The sequence below is a fragment of the Meriones unguiculatus genome, chromosome 3 (genome assembly GCF_030254825.1).
Source record: "Meriones unguiculatus strain TT.TT164.6M chromosome 3, Bangor_MerUng_6.1, whole genome shotgun sequence".
Lineage (NCBI taxonomy): Eukaryota > Metazoa > Chordata > Mammalia > Rodentia > Muridae > Meriones > Meriones unguiculatus.
In genome coordinates this window covers 136421196-136437418 of record NC_083351.1, presented here as the reverse complement: position 1 = coordinate 136437418, position 16223 = coordinate 136421196, and the positions used below count along the sequence as shown (strand labels likewise).

The following is a 16223-nucleotide window of genomic DNA, read 5'->3' as shown; positions in this document are numbered from 1 at the left end:
CCATCTTGTCCAGGAAGAAGGGTGTAAGCCTTCCACCCAGCATGCTCTAGAGACTTCCTGTGACCTGAGTGACTGTAGCTTCCAGAGCTGACTTCAAGTCCTGATCCCCAAGGCCACAATGCTGGAGTGGTGTGAGAAAGTGACCCTTCTCTGCAGGGTGTGACAGGCAGGGCCAGACACAGCCATTCTGTCCCCTCCAGCTGGTTGTGTATGTCTAACATGTCATCTTTGGGCTTCTGGGATCAGCGAGTGACAATGCCTAAGTAGGCAGCCAGGGTGGAAGGGGGTGGTCATTCCAGAAGGCTCACGAGGGACCCGGTGGCTCCCTGACACCCAGCCAGTGTTGACATTGGTTGGTTCTGTGGCTCAAGACTTCCCCATATACTTCAGCTACAGAACACTCAGGCGAGGGAGCAGGAAAGGGCAGTCAGGTGCCCTGGCACTGTGGATTGGCAACTGGACCTGGGTCTGCTTCTGGCTGGTGGCACTTAGATTTATAACTCTGATTCCTTTCAAAAGTTCTGAGCCTGGGAGGGTCCCTTTTAAGTCTGAAAGCCTTCTAACCATGGTCTCCTTTAGTCAGCTGTGGAGATATGCTAAGATCAGAGCTGGGTGTGGAAGGAGGATGGGCTCTGCGTTCGGTGTGATCCCAGCCCATTCGTGGAATGTTCCAGAATAGTATTGCCTAGCCAGCAGAACCTTGTGTCTGGTGTGATAACCGCTAGCCACGCATGTCAGTTCAGCATTTGAAATAGTCACTATGCAGCCGGTAAGCTAACCTTTCTCTAACATCAGGTTGGCGTGACCATGCCTGCTAAGCATTTAGCATCACGAGCAGCCTTGCAATTGGCAGTTTTTATTGCTGTCATTATTATCGATGATATTATTTGTTATGTGAGGGGGAAGGGACCAACAGTGAAGATTAGTGAACATACTTCACATACTTCACAAGGGCTGGATCACAGCCTCATTTGTCATGCTGTGCAGGTAGGAATACTGAGGTATAAGAGAGGGATGGGATCTGGGGCCAGGGGCCAAGGGCCAGGGGGCGGGTGTCTCACAGTGAGAGCATGGCCAGAATAAGCTTAGAACTCAAGATTTCTGCCCTGGTATAAGGCTATCCCACTGAATGGATGGTCTGAGGAGATGCTGACAGAGATGGGTTTTAACATGAGTCTTAGGGTAAGAACTGGAAAGAGGCCAGCTGGAGAAGAGAGATGGTGTAGAGGAGGGAGTCATGGGGAGCCGAGGGCCTTGGGGAGCCTGGGTGGGGTACTTTACAGTGGAGTCTGTAGAGGGCAGCCTCCTCCATAGCAGAGCAGGGAACACAGAGAAAGCCCCATGGAGCCCAGGCTATCCCCTCTCTCTCCTCTCAGGTGTTTCCTCTTGGCACACGCAAATCAAATGTGGCAGCTAGGGCACAAGATTCATCTGCTGCCTGCCTCTTTATTCTGGCCGGGCCCAGGCAAGATGCTGAACACATCTGCCCGGGAAGAGAAAACTCATTCTGTCTTCATTTGCCACTAACTTAGAGGGGTTTCCTAAGGCTTGTCACAAGGGGTTTCCACAAAACCAAAGAGTTCTTGTCCCCTTGTCTGGGGACCAGAAGTCAAAAGTGGAGGTGTTAGCCGGGCTTTGCTCTGTGGAAGTCCGGGCAATGATCTGACTGTGGCTGGGGCCATCATTCCTTGGCTCCCAGAAGCCTAGCTCCAGGTAAGCCTCCAGCTCATGCTCAGCCTGTGCCTTTCCCTCTTATGCAGGCACCTTCCATTGGACTTAAGGGCAACTGTGTACAATAGTCTGGATCTCAAGACCTGGGGCAGCTGTATACATCAGCATGGCCTGGATTCTCAAGACCTGAGGCAACAGCTTAGGTCAGCCTGGTTTGGATCCCATGTGCCTTCAGTGAACCACTTCTGTAAAGAATTTTTCTAGAAAAGTCCATGTCCACAAGCCCTGGGTAAGCATACTTCTTATTGGGGGAGGCAGGACATTCTATTAGCTGTGCCCCAAAGCAGCACGGGAATTTTTTTTTTCTTCAGTGAGATAGGTCACAAGATTGTTTCTCACTTCAGAATGAGAATTAACACTAGGAAGAGTGTCAGAATAGCTTGGGCCTTGGCTGTAGAGTTTATTTTTTTATTTTACTTATTTTTTTCCTCAGACTGAAGACTTAGCCCAGGTTAGAAAAATGGTCAGGGACACATGGGCGCCCAGCAGGGCCTGGTCACTAGAACGCTGTGATCCCAGCCCATTCGTGGAATGTTCCAGAATAGTATTGCCTAGCCAGCAGAACCTTGTGTCTGGTGTGATAACCGCTAGCCACGCATGTCAGTTCAGCATTTGAAATAGTCACTATGCAGCCGGTAAGCTAAAGGGCTTGATTTTTAAATTCTGCTTAAGTTTAATTTAAATTTTAGTGTAATCAGAACTAAGTGACTAGTGGCAGCTATATTGGACAGAAACCTCTAGAGTTTCTTGATCTGACCTTCTTTTTCCTTGTCTGTTCTTCATTTCCATTATTGAAAATAGATTTCGTCATAAAGAGCTAAAAGGAACTCCTTTAGCTTTTTATGTGTGTAATGTTTAGAGTTTTAACTTTTGGCTTGGAGACAGAGGCCAGATGGCGTTGGCTAGCTTTAGGCCCAGTGTGAGTAAGAACCCCCTCCCCTCCAGGTGACTGGAGGGGAGACACTCTCTTCTATGCCTCAGCCTCCTCTGACAGTGCCTAAATTAAGCTGCAGAACACCTTATGGGTCAGGGAGTCCTGGCAGCAAGATGGTAGCCAGGAGGCAGGAACGAAAGCTTGTCCACCCCTGGGCCTGCTCTGTGTGATCAGGGTTCTCCCCGCCCCGCCCCCTTCCCCACTACTTGTTGAGGGTTCACAGGTGAAGTTTCAAAGCCATCTAACTCCTGCACATGGCTTCTTGTCCTTTTGCTTTCATGGATGGGTAACGCTGTCTTGTTTTTGAGCACCGTGTTTATTTTTTGACTATTGAGACACCATCTTAAGGGAGCCTTTGTTTGTTTGCTTGTGTGCATGTTTTTGACCCCTTCTGGACAAAACATTGCCTGATTCAGGAGGCAGGTGCTGGGATGGCTGCTTGGGTTTCAGGCTTCAGCTACCCTCTCTCCCTTTTTCCTGTCCCTTTTCCATGCTGTCTCCCCGCTGTGGCACATGCACAGCAGCTCCAGAAGCTAGAAGGCGTCTGCTTGCCTGTCCCTGGTTATGCTCAACAACCTGAAGTCTTGGTCAGGAAAAAGGCAAGGTCCCATCCTGATCTCCATCTGCTCAGGCAGAGGCCTAGCCCTGCTCTGAAGAGAGTGGTGTGGGAGGGCAGGCTGCTGCCCAGGGTCAGAGAACAGTGTGCTACTTGCATGTAAGATACAAATGAGGGATTTAGAGGCATGAAGCTGGTAGGTGTTGCTAGGCAACCACTCCATAGGGCCTAGAGGTATCCCAGTCTGGGGAGCAGCTTGGAGCAAGGCCTCCCAAGGACAAATAGGAACTTCACCACCAGCATCTTCCCAGAGGTAGATGGGGCAGGAAGGGTCAGGGGAGCCTTTCAGCTACTGAAGCTGTGGGAATGCTACCTTCAAAGGCTGTGCCCTCTTCCTCTTGTAACTTGTGCCCCGTTTTGCACAAAAGAGGAACAGAAGAGGTTTTAGAAATATACACGCTATAGCAGCACAGACGCTAAATAAGAAAACCCTGGGGCTAAGTCAAGGGCTGGCTGTCGGGGAGGTCATCAGCATGTGTCTGTAGGTCTAGGCACAATGGTAAATCTCAGAATCACAGTGGCCATGTTTCCTGCCCTATGGGATGGTGAAGGCTGCTGGCCCCAGCTCCTGGTTGAATAAGGCTTTCAGTTAGACTCTGAGCATCAGAGTGGCCAGCAAGAGGGGGTGCAATTGTGAGAGGCTAGGTTTGTCAACAACGCTGTGTTCGTAACAGCATAGCAGCAGTGGCCTCATCCTCTTGTGTCGATGGACAAATCCTGTGTAGGGGTTCTCCAGCTTCCCCCACCAACCTTGTTTCCAGGACGAGTCTCTTGGCTGAGGTCATGGGATCAGCCCAGGTACCCGAGTTGGTCTGCCTTACTGTGAAGAGTTTCAGCCCCTTTTGGTCTAGCCAGCTGCTTGTGCCTGAACACCTTGTGTTTTAGGCTAGAGCGTTTCCAGCCCTAGAATGCAGTTTGTTTCTGTTGCTGTGTCCCCCACTTACCTGATAGAGCCCCAGGTGTATTTTAATGTGAGTTCTCTATTGACAGGGTCTCATTTGATTTTTCCAGCCACACTGTGAGCTTGCCACAGCCTAGCCATTGTCCCATTGAGCTTTAACTGCCAACATGACGCAGACGGGGGTCACCTTAGACAGGAAGACTCAGACTGCCCTGTGGGCATGTCTGTAAGGATTGTCTTGACCATTAATTGACATAGGAAGACTCAGCTCACTCTTGGGAGCACCATTCCTGGGCCAGCGGCCCTGGGAAGTAAAGCTAGCTAAGGGTAAGCCTGTGAGAAGGACAGAGCTAGGCAGCAGGCACTATTCCAGGTGTGGCTTCTACTTTGTGTTCTCGCTCCATCCAGTTCCCACCCCGGGCTCCCCTCAGTGATGCACTGTGGCTTGAAATGAGCCACGTAAACCCTTTCCTCCCCTGAGTTGCTTTTTTGTCAAAGTGCTTTATCACAGTGAAAGAAAGGAAGTGAGAACAGGCATGTGCAGCTAAACGAAGGAGAGGTAGAGGTGGAGGCGGCTGAGCTGTTTATTCAAGCCCCATAGCACCACAGCCCAGTGCTTCTTATGGGAACCCGCCTTGCTGGCAGGCCCATAGAGTGTTTGTCCCCCTCCTCCTGACATCCCACTGGGGGGCACATTGTCACTTAAGGCTGACTTCAGTGAAGGATAAGGATCATCCCCTTCACCCCATGGAAATGGGGTGAGCAGACAGACACTGGCATCTGGGGGTCCCCTCCCAAGGCTATTTATTAATTATCTATTGATTGATTCATCCATACAACAAACATTTTCTGAGCATATTGGGTGCTAAGTGGTAACCTCTAGCATTCCTGACCTCGGGAGAGTCACAGTGAAACTGAGGAGTCAGCATTTGAGTTAGAACACAGTGAGAAAAGTATGAAGGTGAGTGAGAGTGCTGGCTAGCAGCAGCAGCAGCAGAGGAACACAAGCAGGTACCATGCATCCAGACCCTATGCTGTGTCACGTGTGTGTCTTTGGCCCTTGACCCCTTCCTCTCCAGCACTTACCAATGGGCTTACTCTAAATGTTCCAAGCCCACCAGAGCCCGGAATGTAATGTTCCTTTGCAGAAGTTACCCAAACAGAAGCAAGAAAAGCCTCATTTCTCTCGTTCCTGGGGGTGAACTTCTAGTCAGATGACCCAAGTTTATAATCCTGGAAGGGCTAGCCTGTGACACAAGCCTTCCTATAAAAGGAGGGCTTGCAGCCAAGGGGCCCACTTCTCCCCGAGGAATGTTGAGGGGATCTTAAGAACAGGAGGGCAAGTGCTGTGTGCGTTTCCTATTAATGAGCATCGTCGGTTCTCAGGTTACACGGCAGAGCTCTTGGATGAAGTTCAATGTTTTGATCCCTCTTTAAAGAAAGCAACCGCAGCTATCCCAGGGACGCGTTCTGAAACCGCCTGTGGCGGCCATCGGAGCAGGAGCTGATTGGACTCTTATCGTCCCACACATCTGCCTGAGATAGAGACTTGTGTAAGTGAAAACACATTTCTGCTTTTCCAGAATCCCAGGTACGCAAAGGGATGGCCAGGCCAACCGGGAAGCAGCAAAGAGGCACATTCTCAGACGAGGAAAGTAGCCGCCTGCTGATAGAGGAGATTAAGGTGCATTTGATCTCCTGACTCTGACTTGCAGGGTTTCTCTGTTTACAAATGATTGAAGGGAATCTTGCTTTGAACAGGTAGGATTGTTTTAAGAAGACTTAGCTCAGTTCTAGACCTCACTTCTGGGAAATACTGCTGCTGAATTCCAAGTGTGGTAGGGTGGCATTGTGTCCTCAAGACCACTGGCTTGTTCTTCAGATCTGTTAACTGATGACCCATAGTGCATTGCAGCTCTCCTGTAGATAGGACGCCTGTGGAGCTCTTCTGGACAGTCAGTCTTTCAACTCAGCTTAAGGAAATATTTAATGCACCTCCTGAAGAATTGTAAGGTGGACATGGTCTCCCAAATAATGCCATCAGCCAGGGATCAAGTGTTCAAACACATGAGCCTATGGGGACCATTTCTCATGAAGCTACTGCAGTGACACAGGAGAATTGAAACTGTCATATCGGGATTAATAGCGAATATAGGGGTGTGATCACCACTGAATGAAGCTAAAAAAAAAAAAACAAACAACAACAAAGTTCAAATCCAGCTCAAGCTCAATAAAACACTCATTTACCTTCATGTCTGAGCAGACTGATAGTTTTCCATTTTAGAATGCGTTTCACCACTTCTCTACTATATTTTATAAGCACAACATGTGACATTCAGTATAAACTTACCAAGCACACACACAGCAAGCAAATATGATTGCAGGAATTGTCAGACACTGGACAGGATATAGATAGAGCTATAGATAAAGATGTAGATGTAGATGATACAGATATATGTGCCAAAAGACAGGCAACACATATGAACAGCAGAGCTGTGAAACTAGACAAGATACTAAATAGGAATACCAGGACCGCAAGGCAGAATGATAACAAACATGAAAATTTTTGTTTATGAACTTGGGAGAGTAGGACTCAAAAGTTGAAAGATTCCATTACCAAACTGTGGTGGTGAATATTGCTGTCTGATACTGCTGGGATAAGGAAACCTCAGTTGAGAAATTGGATTCATCAGATTGGCCTATGGACATATCTGTGGGGTGTTTTCTTACTTGGTAATTGATACATGAGGTCCAGCCTACCATGGGTGGTAACATTCCCTAGGTCATTAGGCCTGGGCTGTAAGAGAAAGGTGTCTGAGCAAGACAATAAGCAATATTGTTTCATGGTCTCTGCTTGAGCCCTTGCCTCCAGGTTTGTGCCTGGAGTTCCTGCCCTGCACTCCTCCAGCGAAGATTATGACCAGGGACTTGTGCAATAAACTACATCCTTTAGCTTTGGGTCATGATGATTATCACAGCAACAGAGAACAAAATAGAACACTATCAAAAGCCCAAACTGCTATCTAGGTTCTGTGAGGTAATAGCGATTGGTCTGACAAACATGTAATCAGAGTTCTAGAAGAAGGTGAGAGAAAAAGGCAGAAGAATTAGACGATAAAATCAAGAAAGAAAGAAAGAAAGAAAGAAAAAAGGTGAAACTAAGAAAAAAGCAAAACCACACAGCATAGAGAATCCCAAACAGGATCATGGCCAAATTGATGAAAACAAAGAGTGAAGGAGAAAGGGTCTTTATTTTTCTTTAAATTAAAAAAAAAAATCTTTATATCAGCCAGAAAGGAAAGTTAGAGATGAACAATTATAAGAATAGAAGTAACTTCTCATCAGATATAGCAGAAGTTAGTAGACTATGACACAAAAGCTTTAGTATGGCAGGAAAGACAAACAGAGGGAAAGCCCTGGCAAGCTGATACTTGATATCCAGAGAGGATACTAGGAAATGGGGATAGAAGACATTTTAAATAGACAAAAGCTGGGGAGGAGGTATCTCTAGGGGTCAGGACATGGTAGGAGGACTTCCAGAAGCAGACAGGAGATGGTTTCAGAGGCAAAGCTCCTCTGCTAGGAAGTAGTTGTGCAAATGAGGAACACCAGCATCATGTCTGAATGTACAGCAACCACAAGGCTCATGTGTTTGAATACTTGGTCCCCAAATGGTGGCGCTGTTTTTGAGAACTTTGGAGTCTTTGGTGGGGTCTAGAGGGAGGAAATGGGCCAGTGGGGTGCCACCCTGGTGCCACTCTTTTTCCTCTCTGTTCCTGGCTTGCTGAGCAGTGAGGAAGCAGTTGTTGTGCGGTTCTGTCTCCAGTGAGCCGCCTCCACCATGCTGTTCGAGCCATGATGGATCTTTTCACACTAATAGCTGGCCTCCCTTAGGCTGTTTCTTGTCAGGCAGAGGTGAAAAAAAGAAATTAATCAGATTGATTAAAGGTGAGTTAAAGGCACTTTCAGAACTCTTTAAAGGAAACTGGTCATAGAAAGTAAAAATAACAAAGACACAAGGGAATTTCCAGTCTTTAAGAACATACATAAACACGTATGACATAGATATGGCAATATTTCACAAAGTTTCTAGAAGTGTAAGTCAGAGAACTAGGGCTAAAATGTTAATGTATGTGATGAAACAATCCTCCAGGATGCAGGATAGATGGAATAAGAAATTAAAGAACACAAAGAACAAGGAAGAGATGGAGAGAATTGGGGTGTGGCTTTGATCAAAACACATATGCATGTATGGAATTCTTTTGGGGGGTTCTCAAGACAGGATTTCTCTGCATAGCTCTGCCTCTCCTGGACTCGCTTTGTAGACCAGGCTGGCCTCAAACTCACAGAGATCCATGTGCCTCTGCCTCCCTGAGTGCTGAGATTAAAGGCATGTGCCACCGTGCCTGGCACATGTATGGAATTGTTAAACAGTAAAAGAACAGATAAAAAATAGTTCTCAAATTTGGTATATATAAAGTAAAATATATAAGTAAATTCATTGATAGTAAATAGACTAAGCATCCCAATGAAAAGCAAAGATTAAAGATGCAAGGCCCAACTGGATGTGCTTTATAAGAAATAAGCCTTTTAACATAAATAGTTGAAAGTAAGATTTTTTTTTAATTTGTACAAAATACTATACACAGGAAAATAGATAGAGCTATAGTGTAACTATAAAGTGTAGACCTCAAGATGATAAAAACACAAAGGGCACATTTTATGATAATATTTAAGGTTTAATCAATGAAAAAAATCTATCTATCTATCCCTAAGATCCAAAATACATGAAACAAACAAAAAGAAAGAAAGAAAGAAAGAAAGAAAGAAAGAAAGAAAGAAAGAAAGAAATGAAAATGGCAGAACTGAAGGGAACTATGTGCATCTGCTCTACTCACAGTTAAAGGACTTAATATTTTTGTTTTAGCAACTGACAGGCTGGAAATTAGCATGTGAAGGTGTGATGGAGAATTCTGATGGTCAGCCTGGCTAGACTGAGAGACACCTACAGAGTTAGTAAGGCAGCTTCTGGGCACCTCTGAGGGCATCTCTAGAGACTGTAGGTTACAAGAGCTCTAACCTAACCAATGGTTTAATCCTCTGTGAATCCAACCTTTTAAAAAATATTTTAAATTTATCTATTTAGTTATTCATTTTGCATCCTACATATAGCCCCCTCTCTCCTCTCCTCCCAGTCCCACCCTTCCTCCCTCTTTCCCTATGCCCCTTCCCCTTCCCCTCCAAAAAGGGGAGCCCCCCTACTAGCCATCAAGTCAATTCACATCCTCTTCCACAGCGGCCTGGCAAGGCAGCCCTGCCAGGGGGAAAGGATTGAAAAGCATGCAACCTGGGCTGGGGGGCGGGGAGGGAAGGCTGTGGAGACTGAACAGCAACCAACAACCATGCATGGACTGGACCTAGGCCCCCTACACATATGTTCCCAATAGGCATTGCAGTCTTCATGTGGGATCCCTAGTAAGGGACATGGCGGCTGTCTCCAACATGGACTCTGTTGCCTGCTTTTTCAAATCTAGTCTTTGAATGATGGTGATAAGGCAGTAGAACTGAGGCAACTAGGACTTAGTTTTAGAAAGTAGATGATGGGCAGTGTGCCTTTGAAAGGTATTTCAAGTTTTTTGCCTCTCCCCTTCCTTCCCCTCCCTCCCCCCCCTTCCTGGCCACCATGGCACAAACAGTCATGTCCATGACATTCTTCCTGGCTTCAGACTCAAAGCCATAGATCCAAGTCAGTCTTGGACTGAAATCTCTGAGACTACGAGCCAAAATAAATCTTTTTTTTTTTTTTTAATTTTTAAACTGTTTCTCTCAGGTGTTTTTTATTGTTGTGGCAATAAAAAACTGACTCTGACTTGGTAATGTTTGAACAACACTGCCAATAACTTGAACTATTTAACAATTGAAGCCAAACCACTGAAAAAAGAAATAGCACATTTTTCCAGTGAACACAGGGTGGGCATCACTGAAAACAAAACATGGGCCAGCCCATAAATAAACCTCAGTATTTCCAAGGATTGAATACACAAATATATTTTTCTGGACACTGGATTTCAAGTAGAAACCATTAGCAATAAAATGCCTAGGACATTATTCTAATACATGGAAATTAAATAACACACACAGCAACATCATTGGTCAAAGAAAGAAATCGCAGAGAGAATTAGATTTTTTTTTAATTCAATTTTTAAATTCAATAATAGTTAAAAGATGGCACATCAACTGTAATTCTGTATATTTGCTGTGAACATTTAATAACATGAACTTGAAAATAATGTGTATTAAACTCTAAAACTTAAAATGCTTAGAGGTCAAATTTAATGAAAGAACAGTCAAGGCTACATAAAGAAACCCTGTCTTGAAAAAAGAAAAGAAAGAAAAGAAAAACATTTAACAAAAGATAATGACTGCTACTATACATTGTTTCAGAGAGAAACTAAAGGAATCCAGACAAATGAAGAGCCTCGGTGTTCTTCAGTCAGATGGCTCAACTTAGACTGTTTTCCCGGTTGGTTTTTGTCAACTTGATATAAACCAAGGCACATCTGTGAAGAGGAGGAAATCTCAGTTGAAGAGTCGTCTCCACCGCCCTGTCCGGTGAGTAGGTCTCTGGATTGTTTTCTTGATTAATGATTGACACGGGAGGGCTTAGCCCTCTGGACAAGGTGCTACCTCTGGGCAGCAGGTCCCAGTGGCTTAAGAAAACAGCTGAGCAAGCTGTGGGGAGCCAGCCGGCAAGCAAGGTGCTCCAGTACCTTCCTCACTGTAGTGTCTGCCTTGGCGTCCCTCGGTGATGGACCTGTGACTTGGAAGTGTAAACCTTTCCTCCCCAACTGGTGTTTTGGTCAGTGTTTTATTATAACAATAGAAAAGCAAACAAGGTTAAATGGCATTTCTCCAAAACTGGTCAGCCTAAGTGAGATTGCAAGGCATTTTCTTTTACAATGATTTTAAACATTGTTTTCTTTCTTTCTTTCTTTCTTTCTTTCTTTCTTTCTTTCTTTCTTTCTTTCTTTCTTTCTTTCTTTCTTTCTTTTTCTTTCTTTCTCTCTCTCTCTCTCTTTCTTTCTTTCGCTTTCTTTTTTTAAAATTTTTATTAATTACACTTTATTCACTTTGTATCTCCCCTGAAGCTCCCTTCCTTTCAATCCCTCCCTCCCTCCCTCCCTCCCTCCCTCCCTCCCTCCCTCCCTCCCTCCCTCCCCCTTCTCCACTCATGCCCCTCCCCAAGTCCACTGATAGGGGAGGTCTTCCTTTCCTTCCTTCTGATCCTAGTCTATTAGGTCTCATCAGGACTGGCTACATTGTCTTCCTCTGTGGCCTGGTAAGGCCTCTCCCCCCTCCGGGGGAGGTGATCAAAGATCAGGCCAATCAGTTCATGTCAGAGGCAGTCCCTGTTCCCATCACAATGGAACCCACTTGGATACTGAACTGCCATGGGCTACATATGTGCAGGGATTCTAGGTTATCTCCATGCATGGTCTTTGGTTGGCCTGCCACACAGGGCCTCTGAAAGGCTCTACCCTGCAGGGTATCAAAGCAGATGCTGAGACTTATGGCCAACCTTTGGGCAGAATACAGGGAATCTTATGAAAGAAGTAGGAAATAGTAAGACCTGGAGAGGACAGGAACTCCACAAGGAGAGCAACAGAACCAAAAAATCTGGGCCCAGGGGTCTTTTCTGAGACTGATAATCATTGTTTTCTAAAGGTAAAGGGACTGTGGTTAACTTTGACGACAGCAGAGCAAACGCAGAAGGCCGACATGGTCAGAGGGACTACGACAGCAATAATCATCACGACAGAGTAGTAATGGTGACTGGGCACATAAACTAAGGAATAAAATAGTTTACACATAGACTCACAAATATATGGGCACATGATTTTGACAAGGATACCTAGTCAGCAGAGAAAGGATAACTTTAACAAATGGCGTACATGCAACTAAGTGTCTATTCAACGAATTGATATTTATATATGTTCCTACTTCTAAGTCTATATAAAGTCTGTTTAGAGTGAGTCATTGCGTTGACCTAACATAATAAAATTATTAGAAAAGACAGAATAATTTTGAATCTTGGTGTAGCTGAAGACAACCCAGAGAGCGTAAAGAAAGTTCCAGCTAACTGAAGCAGCTTGATAAACTAGGCTTTGTCACAATCAGACAGCTCTGCTTCCCTGACACCATTGAGAATGTTCATAGGTGAGCCTTAATTTGCCAACAGTTTATGTCTGACAAAAGGCTTCGAATAAATGAGGGATTTTAAAGTTTAGACAATAAATGACAAACATCCGATTAAAAGTGAGTGAAACGACTTGACTAAATGTCATCAAAGAAGATGTGCTAGTGGCTAGCAAGCGCGGGTAAGAGGCCCTTTCATGGAAAGGAGGCCTTGGCAGATCACAGGGTGGGAAGCTGGAAAGCACCCGCTGGAAGTCCCACTGCGGAGGGCTCTGCTGAGGCCCCTTCGCGTATGTCAGGTAGCAGAGAGTCATCATGGCAGGAGCACGCACACGTGGAACAGCAGGTATGGGAAGACAGGAAGTCAAACTTGGTCGTTTCACAGAAAAAAACCTCACCTCCAGAGCACAGCTCACTCACTCATTGTGGCCAGTACCGACCCACCTGAGGACAGGGCTCCCGGTGACTTAACTCTGTCCCACTCGCCCTACGGCTACCACCTCGCATGCCGCCACTCCAGAGGCCAGGCTTCCAACACACAGACCCTTCAGAAAAGGCATAAGCCATGTCTAAACCTAGCAGCACATGAGTCGGTGATGGCCATCATTAGGTTGGGGAATCGGCGAGTGTAATGACAGGGAGGCAGCAGTGGACACTGGCAAGCCCTTGATGGAGGTGAGAAAGCTTGACGCTGGGGGTGGGGCAGGGTGAGGGAGGGCGGAATGCTAATGTGCTCCTGGTTGGAGTGTAAAGTGGTATGACTACCCAGGGAAGCTGGCATTTTCTTAAAAGTTAGAATTACATGTATCCTGTGACCCAGAATTTCTAATCCTAGTTATGAACCTCACAGAAATAAAAATAGGTTACCATAAAAAAAAATCCTTGAATAAGAATATTCACAACATTCTAAAAGTGGGTCAAGTGTGGCGCTTGTCAACCTAGCACTCAGAAGGCAGCGAGAGAGAGAGGGGCAACTGAAAGTTCAAGGCCAACCTGGAGCTGCATAGTAAGTTCCCAGCTAGCCTGGGTTACACAACAAAACCTCATCTCCAGAAGTCAAGGGGCTGGGTCTGTAATTCAGTAACAAAGCATTTGCCTAGTGGCCACGGCTTTGTGTTTGATCACTAGCACAATAACTAAAAAAAAATAAAATTACCCCTCCCAAATCAGCAACAAAACAAAAAAGCAAGAGTCGGGGAACACTACGCAGACTCATCAGGGTGGGCGGCAGTGCGCCCAGGCCTACAGTGCAGTGCCCGAGGTGTGCAGAACCGCGGGTGAATGCCAGGCCTGTGAGTAAATGAAGCTGGGGTTGAAAAGGTGCATAGCTAAGCTACCTGTAAGAAAGGCTAAAACAGGAAAACTTAACGTGAAGTGGCAGAAATCAAATCAAAGGCGGCTTCTCCGGAAGGGAGGTCCAGAAGCATGGAGGTCAGCCTTGGTGTGAGATGTCTGTCTTGTGTTTCATATGTTCAACAAAACCGGACTGAGCACCAGTGTCAGAGCCCTTGCTCAGCACATGCAAGGCCACGTGGCCCCTTTCCAGTGCTTCAAAAGCCAGCACACACACAGAACCAGGGCATTCATCTTATGCAAATTCCCACAGTAAGAATGTGGTGAAAAGGTCATTTTCTCTTACTGACCTTCAAATCACAGCTAACGAATGCAATGGGATAGCATTTAGGATAACTCAGTAATGTAGTGTTGTCTTCTAAAAAGATTTGTTTATGGTTATTTTGTGTGTACATCACTTGCATGTATTGCCTCTGGGGGCCAGAAGTGGGTGTCTGATCCCCTGGAACTGGAGTTACAGATGGTTGTGAAGTGCCACGTGGGTGCTGGGAGGTGAACTCCAGCCTTCTGCAAGAACAACCAATGTTCTTAACTGAAGATCCATCTCTCCATCCTGAAAATAATCTTGCACTGGAGGGGAAAATGCCATGATAAATCCATTGGAAGAAACCAAACCTAAACATCCAGCAGGGGCTGTGTGCTCTTAACCTGTTCTGCAGTAGCACCCAGTCTGGAGCTCACATCGGCTCCTTCATAAACTTCAGGGGAGTCATTGGGCAAGGGGGAATTGGCCACCCCAACCCTGGGCTTTGGGGCAGCTATCCCAGTGATGTCTACAAAACTGAGCACTTCTGTTGTTGTTAGCCATCCCCTCTGAAGCTGGAGTCCGTGAAATAATCATCACCAGACTTCAAAAGCTGGGAGTTGTCTTGGTTATCTCTTGCTGAAGCCCATTTTAGCCTTCACCCTGATCTGTGACATCAAAGACACTGTCATTGTGCAATCCTCTGCCACGACTGTGTTCAGCAGGCTCCCTCTGGAAGGTTTGCAAGGGATCAGAACCAGGGATGAGTCAGGCTCACTAGGGACCCTCCTGCCCCCTCCCCCATCCTCCTGGCTCAGTCCAAGGGTCCCTGCATGTGATGACGTGAGGTCTCTGGCTTGTCTGGATGTGGGTCTGGCTTGGCTCTGCTGTACTGAGACTCAGAGCTAAGCCTGCCTGTAGGAGCATTTCCATCAGAGGGAGAAGGGTGGGGTTGTACATGTGATTATATTTATTTGGGTCACCAGTCGTAATTTTTATTGACTGGGGAGTGAATCTGCATTTTTGAACTGACAGAGCTTTGATTCTGGTCTTCCACATCCCTGTCCTTCTCCCGGCACGTTCTATTTGCCACCCTTGGGTTTTAGATGAGAGCCTATTTCTGTTTGTTCTGCTTTATGTCGCCCGGAAAGCATTACATCCTAAAACAGTATAAAAAGTGACGCACACATGTGTTTTGTTTTGTTTTGTTTTTTTGACTGAGGACAGTAGATGAATTAAATGGTAGGCAAAAAAAAAAAAAAAAAAAAAAATGGCATGAGATGTTGCTCCCTAATTTGTGGCTCTTTCCTGGTGCTCACATGGTTGCTTCCAGCTGTCATGTCTCGCTACTCATGCGCAGATGTGAAATTTCAGTCTAGTTTGGATTCCGGAGTTGGGCTTACAGATGGAATTGAAGACCCCTAGCTTTCGTAAAGCTGTTTTATTTTATTTTTTCACTTTTATTTTTAAATGTAACAAGGCCCAGAGTTTATGTCCATTTAGCTGACCTTTCCAGTGGTAAGAGCTATTTTATAAGGCGGCTGAAGAAGTGAAAGTTATCAGAGGAGCCGGGTAATGTAAAGTATTTATGAATGGATGTGCAAAACCCAACCTAGGGGTGTAAAGTGCGAGGCTGTGCTCAGGCAGGGTTGCTGGTGACTCAAGCCTTCTTTGCAGTAAAGCATAATTCATGCTGCTGTTAGCCCTTAAAACAGGAAATAATATACCCATTTAACTTAATCACAATTTATATTACATGTGCATATTTCTAAACAAATGATGTAGATGGAGAGTTTGGTAGCAATAATATTTATGAATTACACTTTTAGTTAGCAAAGGAAATGTGTGACCTCTTACATTTGGTCTGACATTTGAATTTGGTGTTCAGTGTATTTGACAGGCATGATGGATTCTCATTGGCTCCGTGTATAAACAGGAAATGCTTCCTCGGTGAGCGGTTATTAATGCAGGGCATCCCTGAATCTGAACGCTCGGCTGCTTATTCTGGTCCGGACTGTGACATTTAATTTCTCTCTTAAAAAAAAAGAAGAAGTTGTTAAAGCAAGGCTTTAATTTTGTAAGTAGCAAACCTGAGCACCATGAGGGCCCTGCTCAGAGTCCAGGAAGTGGCCGATGAGCAGTAGCAGGCAAGGCCGCTGATGGGGGTGTGGGGAAACGCTCGGCTGCAGACAGACCCCACCTGCAGTTGCCTGCCTTCATTTCCAAGTCAGATAACCTACAGGAATTA

General features: G+C 45.7%; 1 long non-coding RNA gene across 2 annotated transcripts in view; it reads left to right on the top strand.

Annotated features, from left to right (window-relative positions):
- Positions 1 to 16223, top strand: part of LOC132653147 (uncharacterized) — a 125199-nt gene that overhangs the window by 58888 nt on the left and 50088 nt on the right. For both annotated transcript variants that reach the window (XR_009590884.1, XR_009590883.1), the window contains exons 2-4: positions 1761 to 1960; positions 5569 to 5735; positions 10627 to 10794. This is a non-coding gene — a long non-coding RNA (uncharacterized LOC132653147). The remainder of the gene's footprint in view (positions 1 to 1760; positions 1961 to 5568; positions 5736 to 10626; positions 10795 to 16223) is intronic.